At 40.0% G+C, this 15,782-nt stretch overlaps 1 long non-coding RNA gene across 2 annotated transcripts in view; it reads right to left on the bottom strand.

Annotated features, from left to right (window-relative positions):
• LOC131399460 (uncharacterized) overlaps positions 1-15,782 on the bottom strand; it is a 163,033-nt gene that overhangs the window by 98,341 nt on the left and 48,910 nt on the right. For both annotated transcript variants that reach the window (XR_009217135.1, XR_009217134.1), the window contains exons 6-7: positions 7,423-7,599; positions 2,542-2,589 (exon numbers count right to left, since the gene is read on the bottom strand). This is a non-coding gene — a long non-coding RNA (uncharacterized LOC131399460). The remainder of the gene's footprint in view (positions 1-2,541; positions 2,590-7,422; positions 7,600-15,782) is intronic.

Genomic DNA, 15,782 nt, shown 5'->3' with positions numbered 1-15,782 from the left:
TCTGATTTAGCCAGGCCAGGAGGTGGAACTGTCCCATCCAGGCCACATGGACCAACAGCCAGCAAGGTATGACCTCCTAAAGAGAAATCAGGTCCTGCTACTACTAAACAGGCAAAAACAGCTGATTTCCCCACATGAGGCCCATCAAGGATACGGACTACTCACACATCATTGGAGCCTCCTAAGGCTGCGGCGGTCATGAACCACCTCATCTACTCATCTTCTACTGGCTCTTCCACTCCTGCCTAGCACCAAGGCCGCACTCACGCAGTCTGGAGACTGGAGTTCTAACGGGACTGGTGGAACTCCAAGTCCCTCACCTACTTCTGCCAGAACTGGAATACCCCTGTGCACAAGTGGTGCACCAGCCACTTCTACAAACCCCTGCTCCAACAAGGCAGCAGCCAGTGCGTGGCCAGGACGAGGATGTTCCTGGACTGGGCCTTCTTCCACGAGTACCTGGAGAGCATCCCTCGGTGCATGTTCTGCCTGGGGACCTTCAAGAGCGTGACCTCGGCCTCGAGCAGGAGCTACAGCAACACGGCCACGTGGCTGACGCTCATCACTGGGAAGCCGGTGTCGGCACTCGCAGTACGTCCACGTTATGCTCAACTACAAGCACCCCCCGCCCCTCATGGCAGGGGCCAGAGCTGCTCCCTGGCCCCACCCTCCTTATTGCCCAAACCCAGCCCATCACCCTCCTCCCTGCCCCCCGGGAGGCCCCTCTGCCTTTCTGGGGCTCCCTCCTGCCCACTCCGGGAATGGCAGACCCAGCACAGGCCATCCCCAGCGGGAGGTGCCAGCACCCTGAGAATCTGTGCTGATCCTGCCCAAGGGGCTGAGGGTGTCAGTAGAGTGCTGTCCAGAGTAGGGAAAAAAAATTCCAGGCATTCCTACAACTGCCAGTTATCAAAAAAATAACATGAAAAGTCCTGAAGGATTGAAGCCAGTCTCCTACATCTATAGAGACCAAGAACAGAAGCTTCATTCAGCCACAGAGCATGGAGAAGCCTGTTTCACAGGAAAATACAAACCTTACCTTCCAGCACCCCACATACGGCAAGGATTTAGTAAGGTTCTCACATCCAGAAATGCAAATCTTAATGGCCCGTCCACAAGAATTAACTCTGACATGAAATTATCTGTAGAATTCAATTGTCTATTAATTATAAATTGCAATTCCCAAAAGACATTTCTTCTGTAATGCCTGTAGCTATATAATTTGACTGGTATTATTATTTACTTTTGTTTCTATTTTAGGACAAGCACCATGCTTGACCTATCATTTTTCCCCCATGGAATGCTGTCTAGTACAATATCTTTTAGGCATTTATTATTTAACAAATATTTATTGATCTGCTTTGGTATTTAATATTCTAAGAAAAAGATCTTGTTCTCTTTTTGAGGTTCTCATGATTAGGCCCCACGACTACGAGAAACTACATGAGGAAAGGAGCGAGGTTGGTAAGTGTAGGCAGATCCCCCTCAAGAATTTATTAGATTTTCTCCAGAAAAATAAAATGATTTCTCTTCAATTTGCACATTTGTTGCTTGAAAGTTTGGGGGCTTCTTACAATACAAGTACAAAAATTGAATTTTTAAGAGAAAACGCATTCTTACTTTTTGATAAGTCACTTTATAGCATTGGGATCAAAATGCAAATTGTAGTTATTTGCTATAAGTGGTTTTCGTTAAGATAACAACTAGAAAACATTTTCATTTTTGGGTCAAATCTTTTTACAATATATACCTAGCACCATGAGACAGTGTTATTATTTAGCAAATTATTTGTACTCCTAAGCATTTTGCAGATGTTTCATTATACTTTTCTCAAACTCATTATTACCATTTTCTCACTTGAATCTATCAATTGAGACCTAACTTTCTCTATTCAGGAGACTAAGTTTAGATCAATGAGGCTATGACTAACTATTTTAATTCACTTGGGGTAATTGAGGCTGTGTTGAATGATAAAATATATCACACATTCTTTTTTGTCAATAATGAGAAAATCATATGACAGAGAAATCAGAAAGCCTGTGAATCTATACTCTTAACACAGGGTGGACTTTTCACACCAGTCCACATATAAGACCACATTCCTGCCTGGTATGTTGATAAGCAATACGAACACGGACTCAAGTGATCTCATTGATCTAGAGTCTGAGAAAGCCCCAGAATTGCTCCTATACCAGCTTGAAATCTTACCATTGGAGAGTTAGTCCCTCAATTCAAGGCCTTGGATAATGAGGGGGAAAAAAAGAACCCTCTGGGACCAGTTGAAGAAAGGAACTAAAAGGGGAGTTGAGGCTGTACCAAGTTCTTCACGCCTTCCCTTAGGTCAACCCTGACTGCCCCTTCATTTACATCCATGAAAAGCAAGCACAAAGAGCCAACACACAAGAATCAGGAGCAGTCAGTCAAACAAAACATCACTCCAGCACTGACCAGCCCCAGTTCCCAGACCTCAGCCCAGGGTGGAAGAGGGAGCTGGGGACAGCTTGGGGTGGGGGGTGGGGAAGGGAGACGGTTTTACTGTACCTATCTTTGGATGCTTCTGAAGATTCGCAATCAAGCAGTGGGTTTTCCCTGAAAACAAACAGAAAAAAATCACTAAAAGAACACATGAAAAATGGAAGTATCGTCATATTAAAATTTACTACACATTTTAACTTTCTTTCCAGTAAAATAGTACATGGAGTAGTAAGAATGTATATAGATGGTAGATGTAGATCTAGTCGTTAGAAACAATACCTTTGGGATAAGTCCTAAGAAACTTTTTACTTTGAGTTTCTGTTTTCTTCTTCCCCTTACCAAACAGAGCCACTAATTATAGTCCGGGCATTGTTCTGCACCAGTAAGTTGAGCAGTTGACAAATGCAATTAGATTAAAAATTTTATTTTTCCCTTGATTATATTACAGTCTCCAACCAATGACTCTACATATGGTATTTAAACACGTTTGATTAGAATTCTAAGGGTCATACCTGTGAATCACATTCTCAAGTTATTTCCAAAATTTTGCGAGTGCAAATGGGAGTTAAACACCGAAGTGTAGTTTTTAAGCATCACCAGAAAATGCCCCCAGTGAACAGCTGGACACCATGAAAAACCATAATCAATCCCACTATCCAATACTGTTCTGTGTAAAAATGAATTAAGAATACAATCTCTCCCTGATTTGGCCCTTAATATTAAAGTAACAGAGCATATTACAGAGGAGCATTCTGATAGGTTGGAGAAAAAGGAATCAAGTCATTTATTCAAAAAGTTATTTGAAGCACGTTCTATTCCATATGGCTTTTCCAAGGAAGTCCTAAATTTGAAGAGAGCAGCCCACTCATTTCGGTGGCTTCCAACACATTTAAGAGGTTGATGATTAAAGAAATGCCCTAAGGAGGATTTTAAAGTTTTTAAACCAAGTACTTTGCTTTCACCTCTGTTCGCGGACACCAGAATACTAAGGATAAAATCTGAAATGTATTTATCATGTTCCAAGAACTCTACTAATGTGCATTTTATGTAAGTAGTTGCAAGGGAGACCATGTGGTCTGCAAAGCCTTAAATATTCACTATCTGGCCTTCCCGGGTCAAAAATTTTGCCAACCCCTGTCTCCAACCAAAGCTAAAGACTCTTCAAGATCTTCCCTGCTTCATTGCTTTAGTTAAATGTTGGCTTATACGGTCATTGGATAGTCAAAGTCTCAGCATTTAAATTCTGCACCTCAAATCTACTTCTTACTAAGAATTAACAGTCTCCTGTCAGCTCCCATAAATTCACACATTGCTGAGAAAAAACGTTTATACCCAGCCCTTTCTTGTCTGCATTGTAAACCTTCTAGGTACTCCCATGATGTAGGTCTCATCTGACTTTTATAAGGAAGGTATACAACCGCCTTGGAGCCATCCCAGCTGTTTCCAATTACCTAACTGAGCAAATGATTAGGCAATCAGACATTTAAAGTCTATTTTTCATCTATGTAGCTAGTAAATAAAGCTCTAAATTGTAGTCACTAATCTCACTTGAAGAGCAGCAACCAATCCATGTTTGTCCCATGAAAGAAAGAAGTTTCTGGACCAACAAGCTCTTACAAGACAAGCCCTTATGGCCACAGTGGCCAGACCTAAAACAAAGAGAAAGAAACCTTAAGAGACTGAGGTAGCACATTGGGAAGGAAAATGTGGACTAGCTGTTTTAATCTTTCCATTTATCCCCTTCATCTGAGCAGTTGAAAAACTCCTACAGCCACCTGCCCATCCGTCTTTCTACTTCTCTCTCTTTTCCTTTTCCTTATTTTCTCTTTCCTTGTCTCCTGGAAGAGAAGAGTGGAACCAGATATCAAACAAGAAAGAAATAGAAAGCAAGAGAGAAGAAAAGAATTAGTTGAGTTCCTGCTCTGCTCACACCCCAGCCTCTGCCCTGTCCTACCAGCTGACACTGCCATATATTTTGCTGTGAGATAAATTACAAAGTCAACATGAAATATCACAAAAAGCAGCAGAATGTCCTAGGGACTTCAGCCACATGCATTATGTAGTCTCACTAATTAATACAGAGCCTAAAGACTAACACATAGAAACAATTAGGTCCAAAGCAAAAGGCAATCATACTGTTTTCAAACAGGAATGTTAATAAATATGGAAATCCTGACCTATAGCTCAAGGGTGTTGTCAGTATTCAGATAACAGTTTGGGTCAAGGCAGAAAGAAACAAGGTAAAAAGGAATACAGTCCGTAGATTAAGAGGATTCTAGAAGAACTATTGAAAACGTATCATGATCTTCAGGAGAAATGACCTTTACCTCTGGCAATAAAGAAGTCTTTGGGGACCTTAGATAAGATCCTTTCCACAGAGCAAAGGGAGTAGAAGCTGGATATTCACACCCAAGGGAAATATAAGTAGAAACAGACTCTTCAGATCCAAAGGACAAAGATAAATAAAAGAAAGCTTTGAAGCGTAAAAACCCAAGGCTTCTTCAGGTCCGCGTCTCATTATACTTGCCTGTCCCTCTGCAGTACAGTAGCTCTAATTAAAACACAATCAGAAGGGGAGGGTGGAAGGGGGAAAGAGGAGGCAGACAGGGAAGAGGTAAGACATGGGAGCAAGAACGAGCTGGATACTCTACAAGATCAGACGACAGGAAGCTGGCTGCAAAACAGACGAGTTTGGGAAACAGAAATCTAGTAGGAAAGAATGCAAGTGCAGAGAGAGGGAGAAACAAGGCTGCCGAGGCAGGTAAGGGGAGGCAGGAAAAAGACAAGAACCAGAAAACAGAGGGAGAGATCGTAGCGAATGAAAATGAGAACTGGGGAACTGAGAAGATCCTGCAGAGAATTAATCCCCAGAATGAAGCCAGGAGGAGGAGGTAGAGGCAAAGACGAAAGAAAGGAGGGATTAACCTCAAAGCAGAGAGCTACAAAACACTAGCCAGTTAAGACACCACCCGAATTTGAAACCACGGTGAAACTGTCTAGTGGTATGTTGCTTAAAAAATTATTATTTAATGCAAAACAGGGAAGAGATACTAATTTTCAGAATCTAGGTTCTGAATGGAAGGGGAAGATCAGGGCGAGGATGAGATGTGAGGTGCAGGCTGTGAATATTCTGGAGAGTTCAGGAAAAGAGACTTCTTTCAACATAACTGGCTATTCAAGGACAATGACAGGGAAAAAAATCATCAAATGTTGAGAATAGTGTTCTTTTAACATGCTCTAGGGTAGAAAGCTTATTTACCAGTCCTTCCACCTGCAGCAAGAGAGGGAGGATGAAAAATGGCATTGTCTATGTTACTGTGTGTCCAGCACAAGGTAGGGGCTCATTAAATATTTATTGTTAGAATGAACTCATCCCTTTCGTTAATGTTGTGAAATAAATATTATGGGTTAAAGGACGTTTGCAATTCCAATCCAAGAGTTATAAGCAACAATTAAATCTTTCTGAAGCTGTAACCAAAAGAGATATGAGCTAAGATATCTCTGTAAAAGGACTTGTTCAACTCCTACTATGTGCAGGACAAGATCCCAAGCCCTTATATGTTACCTCATTTAATCTTCACAGCACACCTGCAAGATGGGTATGATTCTCTCCAACCCACAGTTTAAGAAACTAAGGCTCAAAGAATTTCAGTATATTACCCACTGGCCAATGAGGACCTTAGAGGAATGGATCATGTCTACCAGAACATAAACCCCACAAGGCCAGGGGTTTTGGTCTATTTTGGTCTCTGCTGTTTCCTCTTAGATAACTGCCTGACACAAAGAAGAAACTAAACAAGTACTTATTGAATAACTAAGTGAATGAACGCCTATTTATGATCAGACAACTGAATATGGCTGGGGGAAAAAAAAACATAAACTTGCCAACTGGTCTCATTTTAACTTCATAATGGTTGACCTCCAAAGTGGGCTCCTAGCCTTGACATAGCAATCCAAGTTGTTTCAGCCCATTTTATATATATGTAGCATTTAAAACCATGAGTCAGGATGAAATCACTTCAAAATGAGTGTAGGGAAAAGAAAAGACGTAAATCTAATGTTTACAAGCCAGGGAGATAAGGAAAAGCCAGAACACAACTCTGAGAAAGAAGAGCTAGTGATGCCAGACAAGACGTAAGAGAAAGTGGTGTCCAAGAAGCAAAGAGAAAGGAGTATTTCAAAAAGGAGGAGACAATTGGTCAGTTTCCCTAAGAAATAGACTTTAAGACTAAGGTGTGCGGGCAAAAGGTTAACTGGGGAGTGCGCTCAGTGGATATTCCCCACACTCCCTTTGAAGCAAGAGGCCTGCATCCACCTGTCATCGGATGCAGCTGCTCTCGACGCACCTGATTCTCATCATCATTCACCCTCCTCTAGTAACTAGATTCACCTTACCAGTGGAGTTGACCACAAATTCCCCTCCTGGTCACCAGACCGATAATTAAAGTCAAGTCACAATATAACCTGGCCAGCAAAGTGCCGGACCTGCTAAGAAAGGAGACAGACTTTACACAGGACTGTGTAACATGTTACTGCATGTAACATGCAGGACTGAGCAACATGTTTACTCTTCCATATGCCTGTAGCACTGCACCTAGCTTTCCTCTAATACTCGTCTGTGTGTAGTCTAGACCATTAACACACTGCTCCCCCCGCCCCAGCCCTCGCCTTCAGAGTTTATGCCATCAGACGGTGCCACCCATGCCACTTCCTTGTAGTGGTTATATACAGAGTCTCTCATTGCGGCCCCTTCAGTCCTTGAAGATTTTAGCTTCTGGGCTCAATACCATTCTCTCCAACACTATTTTCACACTCAGCTCATGACTGTTCCTATTTGTATCTGTTATCTATTGCAGCATAATAAAACCCACTAAAAGGTAGTGGCTTAAAACAAAAGCCATTATTTAACTCACTATGCTGTGACTTGGTAATTCTGGCTGGGCCTACCTGTTCGTAGCTGGGTTCACTCACAGGTGTGGGTCTCAACTGAGATGGCTGCGGGGGGCAGAGGCAGCTGGGGCCTCTCTCCACATGGACTTTCATTCTCCATCAGGATTCCCACCATGAGAATGGAAGCTTCAAGGCCTCGGGTTGGAACTCGTACAACCTCACTTCTGCTGCCTTCTATTGGACAGAGCAAATCACAGGTCCAGTTTAAAGGGCTGTGGAAACAGACTTCACCTCTTGATGAGAGGACAATTTGTGGCTATATTTACAATCTACCACACTGTTTTATTACGCATAAAAATGCCACCGTATCACAAATAGGGATAGAAAGCAAAAGAAACACCGTATCCATATTTTTTATTTTACCTATTTTATCAACGTTCTCATATAAATACAGATTATAAATATGTATTCAATATTTGTGCTATTGTTTTTTATTTTAAATATTGATTGAATCACACACTAAATGTTTTCTGGTAGGGGTCAGCATACTGTGGCTTAAAGGCCAAATACAGACTATAAATAAAATTTTCATAAATGAAGTTTTATTGGGACACAGCCACGCTCATTCATGTATGTATGTCCATGTCTGTGTTCACACTACAACAGTGGAGTTGCATAGTTGTGAAGAGACTGTATGGCCCACAACGCCTAAAATATTTATAATCTGGCCTTTTACAGAAAAAAATTGCCAACTGCTGCTCGATGGCATCATCTTTCCATCTCTGAAGGAAGCCTATTGATTCTACAGAATTCTGACATAATGTCCATTACTCAAATCCCATAGGTTCATGCAAAAGAACTTCCTTAACACAGCCACACCTTATAAACTCAACCTTTCAGGGCCGGCCCTGTGGCTTAGCGGTTAAGTGTGCGCGCTCTGCTGTTGGCAGTCCGGGTTCGGATCCTGGGCGCGCACCGACGCACCGCTTCTCCGGCCATGCTGAGGCCGCGTCCCACATACAGCAACTAAGAAGGATGTGCAGCTATGACATACAACTATCTACTGGGGCTTTGGGGGAAAAAATAAATAAATAAAAATTATTTAAAAAAAAAAAAAAACTCAGCCTTTCATATTCCAAGAAATTTCTTTGGTGGGCGTTTCAGACTCTGCCACATACAATGAAATGTTTATTTCCTATAACAATAGAACCAAAAGTCACTTGGAAAGAACACGTAGCACAGCCACCTCTTCAAATACCATTGAACCTAAGTAATGCATGAGACTATCTTTTACTTTATCTGCAACATCAAACCCATGGAAGTGTAGCACTTAAATATGGTTCTTGAGCGTTATCATACTTCAGAGTCATCTGGGGAAGTTACTAAAGGGCTGTTTTTCAGGCCCCATCCCTCAGAAATTGTGATTCAGTAAATTTGAAGAATGGCCCAGAAACCTGCATTTTTAGCAAGCACCGCATTGATTTCTATGCTGGTGGTCTAGAGACCTCACTTTGTGAAACGCTGAACTAAACAGAGTGAGGAATCAGAAATAAATGGGGCATAATTAACCATTCCTTCTACTCCTTTATTTTCTAGAAAAAAAAATACAGTATCCCCATAGGATACCAGATAAATAATTAGTAATACACCACTTCCTTAGGCTTCTTACTAGGGTTCAATAGAAAGCCATTGTTTGGCAGTTTGGATTCTATTCCAAAAGGTTACTTTGCTCAACCTCCCTTAGGTTCTTTCTGACAATATTGATAATATCTTTATTTTACCAGCATTTTAAAATAATCAAAACTATTGGACATAATTTAGCATTCTGGAAGGTACTGTTCTATTTCCTCCCCTTTCTCCTTAGAACCCTATTCAATACCATTTGCTGAGATTTTAAGAAAAACGTGTAACGTAATGGAAAGAGAACTGAAATTAAAAGACCTAGATGTGACTCCTCTAATATACGTGTGCAATCTCAAAGCAAAATTCTCACTTGTAACATGAGGGGATTATACTAACTACTCTTTGCTATATCTTCCAAATTTGACAATCTGTGATTTTCTGCTATTTACATTTATGTCAAGTCTTGAAACTTGATCAGTTTCAAGTGTTTATATATAATACTTATTTGGGGAATAAAAGTGGATTAAAAAAATTCTCCCACGGCCACAAATATTGTACCTATCTTTAATAGGCACCTATATAAAAAAACAGGAAACTATACTTTAAATTGACACCCTTAGGAGGAAATAGTATTCTTTTTTTCCTTTTAAATCCATGAATACATGGAAAGTTACATTTCATTACAATTTCAATTTTATATGACTATATCATTGGAATGTTGCTAGTGAAATTTGATGATAGTTTAGGCCATCAGTTCACCTGTGAATAAGTGAGATGTCTTAGCTGGATGAAGTCTCATTCGTGTTGGCCTACTACCATACATAATGCTCAGGCAGAGCATTGTGGAGGAAAATGAAGAATTTTGTACAGTCCTTTTGATAGCATAGATCTGGAAATGACCAAAATTGTTCTGCTTTTTTATTATTTTGCATTTATATAGCACCTTACATGTAACTTAAATCCCATAAAAATTGGAGGCATTGAATTGATGCCTGAGAGAACCCTATGGAACAGGGCTCAGAATGGGGCAGAGAAGAAAAATAACACTCCTGTGATTATGATGTTAGAAACAAAGTCAACTGCTTTTTGTTGTTGTTTTTTCCTATTTGTGTACCCATGTGCACATATGCAACAAAAAACCCAGTGAAAGGCATCAAATACATGTCAAAGAGACAAAAGCAACGACAGGCTCTTGAAAGCAGGGACGAGTATCACCCACTCAGAGGCCATGGCTTTCTGATCAGACTTCCCTGAGCAACTACAACAACAGCAGCACGAGGAGTAGCAGCTTCAATTCATATACTGCTTCCTAGGTACTAGGTACTATCCTAAGTATTTTACACATATTATTTCCTTTCATTTTCACAAAACACAAAATCCCTGTGAGGAAGCATTATATCCCAGTTTTAGTGATGAGGAAACTCGGCGTTGGAGGTTAAGACTTCTGCTCACAATTACATTGTTGGAAAGATGCGGAGCCCAAGAGCAGATCTGGGGGTGACCTCAGCTCCATCTTCGCCACTCAGGTAAGTAATGACTTTCTTCACCTTTTAGAAGATTCGCTCCTCATCCTTCCCGCCCTCTAACCCAATATCACACCTTCCCCAGAGACCCAGTGCCTTATTGCTGAACTATGTCTATTAAGAGCCCATCATACTCCTTTGCACATAGTAGGTGCTTAACAAACGGTTCTTCTTTTCCTTTTTGGCCCATTATGAATAATTACTCTTCCATCATGGTGCAGCTTTCTGCTGTCTGAAGTGGAAGCTACATGGCTTCCAGTAAATAAAATACTCCCAGTACCAAGTGAATGGTGAAAACCGGTATTAATGTGTGATCTTGGTACATTTACATTTTAACATGGTCTCCTGAAAATACAACACTCAGTCTAAAGGATTCATTTCCGATTCTGTGACAGGCTAGTGGTAGAGATATCTGGGGGTAAGATCTTCTTAGGGTGACCAACCATCCCAGCTTGTCCATACTGAGGGGTTTCCCAGGACATGGGACTCTCAGTGCTAAAACTGGACTGTCCCGGGAAAAGCAGGGTCACCTTATCCTAACTCCTCTGAAATAACTCAGTAATATTCCCTTAGGGTTGATCCACTAGTGCAGAAAGGCTATACATCATTTTATTAACCCAGACAGACATACCTAAACATTAGCTGAGGAGAAACTTTGAGAAAAGGGGATGATGATATAAGTGTGTGAGGCAGAAACAAAAGTATATAACTCACAAACATGCTTTTACTATCACTAATCAAATTTCGTCTTGAAGTACTCAAGGGGATCCTGGCTATAATCATGGGAATTCTATATAATTACATTACACAGTGAGTTTACATTTTCTCTTTTTTTTCCCCCCTTGGGTTGATTTCTATGGAACTTGACTTATCAAAATATTTAAAATTTGTCGCATATACATAAACTTACTCAAAACTGAGTTGACTAGTATCACATGTGTCTACAGACATCCTTGCTTTCTCACAACATGAGGAGCTAATGAAACCAAGGTGGTTATTTATTTACTTTGACCTAAATGTTTGGTGAATTGTATTTCAAGATAAACTATCATATTGAAGCATTGTTTGTAATTTTAGATGTGAGAAACTGGTCAAGAGTGTCTCCATAAGATAGCTATCCTTAAGAGGTTATAATATCTGTGTTCTACGTCTCATAGAAATGCTGTTTTCACACATTATATACCAATGAAAACAGGAAATGTGAAGAATTTTTTAGACAGACAAAAACAGTGCAATTTTCATCTGAACTTTCTTGAACTACTTTCTCAGGAAACACAGCACTTGATGGCATTTAGAACATAGTTTTTTACAGACCTAAGTTACCAGGAATAACAAAACACAAGCAATATACTGAGGAAATTTAATGTCTGATTTAAATAATAAAATATCTATACATATTCTAATGTCTTCCTTTTTTTTTTTTTTTTTGGTGAGGAAGATCAGTCCTGAGCTAACATCCATGCTAATCCTCCTCTTTTTGCTGAGGAAGACCAGCTCTGAGCTAACATCTATTGCCAATCCTCCTCCTTTTTCTCCCCAAAGCCCCAGTAGATAGTTGCATGTCATAGTTGCACATCCTTCTAGTTGCTGTATGTGGGACACGGCCTCGGCATGGCCAGAGAAGCGGTGCGTCGGTGTGCACCCGGGATCCGAACCTGGGCCGCCAGTAGCGGAGCATGCACACTTAACTGCTGAGCCACGGGGCCGGACCTCTAATGTCTTTCTTATAGAAAGATTTACAATTTCCACAAACACTTTTTGAAGTCTGTGAGACTCTTTCCTGTCTGATGCTACTTAGGGAACTATCAAGAGAGGGAAATAAGTAATTTAGTATTTATTAATGTATTATTTTTTGTAGCTAAATGATATTGCACCATTGTTCCCAGCTCATCTGGACCTGGACGTGAGGAAGTGGCTGTTGGGGTGGGAGATGAGGGTGAGGGGAAGGTGGGTGGGGGTGAGGAAGTGAAGGGAAGGTGGTAAATTTTTCAGTCACTTTTGATCATTCAGGGTGTGGTTCCCCCTCTTCCTCACCACCACCACCCCCATAAAACACTTCAAATCATAAACACTGCAAAGGCAGGACTATGCCATCAACACTAACAGTAAATAATGGGCCAGGGAAGTGGATGAAAGCATAAAAGTATGGCGAGTCTTAATGCTAATACTTCTCTGTATCATTTTATGAGAAAATAGAGTTTTTGTAGCAAGTTAAATTTTCATCACTATATACTAAATGTTATAATTTATTAGATTTCTAGTGAGTAATTAGAGCTTTTAATTAAACAATAAAGCATCAAAAATTAAATGTAAGTACTTAAGTCTAAAATGAATGGAGTGGGAGCAAAGAGTAAATGATATCAAGAACCTCTTTTTAATTATTTTATTCAGATCATATTGGCTTATAACATCGTATAAATTTCAGCTGTACATTATTATATATCAGTTTCTGCATAGACTGCATTGTGTTCACCACCCATAGTCTAGTTTTTGTCTGTCACCATACATATGTGCCCCTTTACTCCTCTTGTCCTCCCCACCCCCCTCCCCTCTGGTAACCACCAATCTGTTCTCCTTATCTATGTGTTTGTTTGTTTATCTTCCACATATGAGTGAAATCATTCAGTATTTGTCTTTCTCTGTCTGATTTATTCCATTAGCATGATACCCTCAAGGTTCATCCATGTTGTCACAAATGGCACAATTTTGTCTGTTTTAAGACTGAGTAGTATTCCATTGTATATATATTCCACATCTTCTTTATCCATTCATCTGCTGATGGGCCCTTGGGTGCTCCCACATCTTGGCTATGGTAAATAATGCTGCGATGAATATAGAGGTGCACCTATCTTTTTGAATTAGTGATTTCATGGTCTTTGAATAAATCTCCAGTAAAGGAATAGCTAGATCATATGGTATTTCTATTTTTAATTTTTTGAGAAATCTCCATACTGTTTTCCATAGTGGCTGCACCAGTTTGCATTCCCACCAGCAGTGTATGAGGAAGAACCTCTTTTATTTCTGTCAAAGGCATTTCTTCTCTACTTTTGATCAGTTAGCACACATTATTCCCCCATTCTCTGCTCAGAGATTGAAGCAATGGGGAAGGAAGAAAACTAAGAGTGAGTTAGAGAACCAGTAATAGCTTACACTTACATAGTGCATCCATATGCCAGGCACACTTCTAAATGCTTTACATATATTAATGCAAGTTAATGTCTACCTTATTAAGGACTCACCCCATAAGGAAAACATTATTATTATCCCCATTTTATAGATAAGGATATTAAGGCAACAAGAGCTTGATGTCTAATAAATAGAAGAACTGGATTTTCAACACAGACATCTTCATTCTAGATTCTGTGCTCTTAACCACTCCCATCCCTCTAAGAAAAGAAAATGGCTATTTACACGTATAATATCAAATTAAGGTAGTGAAAAGGTAATGGAGGAATGAGCGATCCAAAACTACATGCAATAACAAGGATGAACCTCACAGACACAATATTGAGTGCAAGCAGCCAGACAGAAGCGTGCATTCTGGATTATTCCATTTATATTAAACAACAAAAAGGAAGCAAAGCAAATCTGTGCTGTTGGCAGTTAAGATGGTGGTCCCCCTTGGGAGCAAGGAGTAGTAACTGGACGGAAATTGGAGGAGAGCTTCTAGGTGCATTAGGTCTGGGTATTGTCCTGGGTGTTGATTACACAGTGTGATAATTTATGAAAATGCATCCAGTTGTGCACTGATGATATGTGCCCTTTTTTGTATGTATATTTCAATAAAAAATTTGAAAGGGGAGGAATAGAAAATTTGGGGTCACTTCAAATAAAGCAGGGCACAGCCCTCTCCTCATTCTTATTAACAGCCTCCTGTCCCATTCTAAGGCAGGGATCCTGAAGTGTCATATCTCCACTGTATCTTTTCCTACCTTTCTTTCTCTTTTTTCTCTTTAATTCTCCCTGTCAAAAAATTAAAAGGAGGGAAAGCTATTTCTAGTGTCCTCCACTAAATAGTAATTTGAATATCCAGCCTCAATTTATTTGGAAGAAAGGGTTACAAATGAAAGTTAAGAATGATAGAATTTATGAACCATCAATAATTAAAGGAGTTGTCAGTGACTCAACCGCTTTTTCCCAAACATCAAGACTGATGTATAAACTTCCCTCAACCTCACTGCAAGACTAAGTCTTCCGTGACTAGTGTTGTTCCATCCATTACCAGAACGGGACGAGATGGGAGATGGTGTTGGAGACCGGGCTTTTTCAGAATTAGGAAGAAAAAGAAAAACCCAGAGTCCACATTCTGAAAGCTTTAAAAAAATGTAAAAACTATATATCTGATTTTCATGGCTTGAAAACTCTCAGAACACTGGTTTCATGGAGGATATATATTTCTCGAAACTGCCATATGGGTCTTTAGAGCCCGAGACACCTAATAATGAGGAAAATAAGGAAGAAAATGCACCATATTCTCACAGATTGTTTCTAATGGAAACCCAGTTTTGACAACCCTTCCACCTGCTTTATATCATTAAACTGAAGGAGACTATGAATAGGAAGGGGTAGAGGAGAGACATTGCTAATAAAATATTTAAGAACATCAGGAAGAGCCGTATCAGGCTTTTAGTTTACCCAGAAAAAGCATCTTCCTAAAGTATCAGTCAACCAAGATTTACTGTATTAATGAAATCACCTTCAGATTATAAAGGTAGAAAAAAATGCAAAAAATGCAGACAGATAACCTATTTTTAAAATCTAGAATGAAAGGACAAAATGTTCTAGAAGAAAGACAATGCTAAGCATCTTGCTCTTTGTGGCTACAGTACTTACTCTGACCTCATCATTCACAGGTGATAGGTACTGAATACCAGCATTTGAAAATCATCTAGGAGCCGTATTCTAATGGGGCAGGAAGGTCCACGTAATGTTATATAAGATTTAATGTCCCTTGAAACACACAAACAAACAAACAGGGATGACTACATAGTTAGTCTGAACAACTACCTCCTCCACAATTATTGTTGCTCTAGGAGATGAATGATTGATTGCATGCGATGGAATTTACCATCTTTCAAATGTGCGTTTTCCTCTTGAACACTGAAATGATGGTCCCAGAGAGCCATGCAGATTGCCCAATCTATCAGCGTTTTTCTCTGTTTGACTTTCATTCCTCTGCATTTGATTGCTTCTGAAATAATGGCCGCAGAATTGCAAATGCTCTTTATATTCCTCAGGTGATTTTCACTTGTGATAGATAAGCCAATGCAA

This window comes from Diceros bicornis, chromosome 38, assembly GCF_020826845.1.
Source record: "Diceros bicornis minor isolate mBicDic1 chromosome 38, mDicBic1.mat.cur, whole genome shotgun sequence".
In the NCBI taxonomy this organism is placed as follows: domain Eukaryota; kingdom Metazoa; phylum Chordata; class Mammalia; order Perissodactyla; family Rhinocerotidae; genus Diceros; species Diceros bicornis.
Note: the sequence above shows the minus strand (reverse complement) of the source record. Positions and strands in the feature narration are given on the sequence as shown.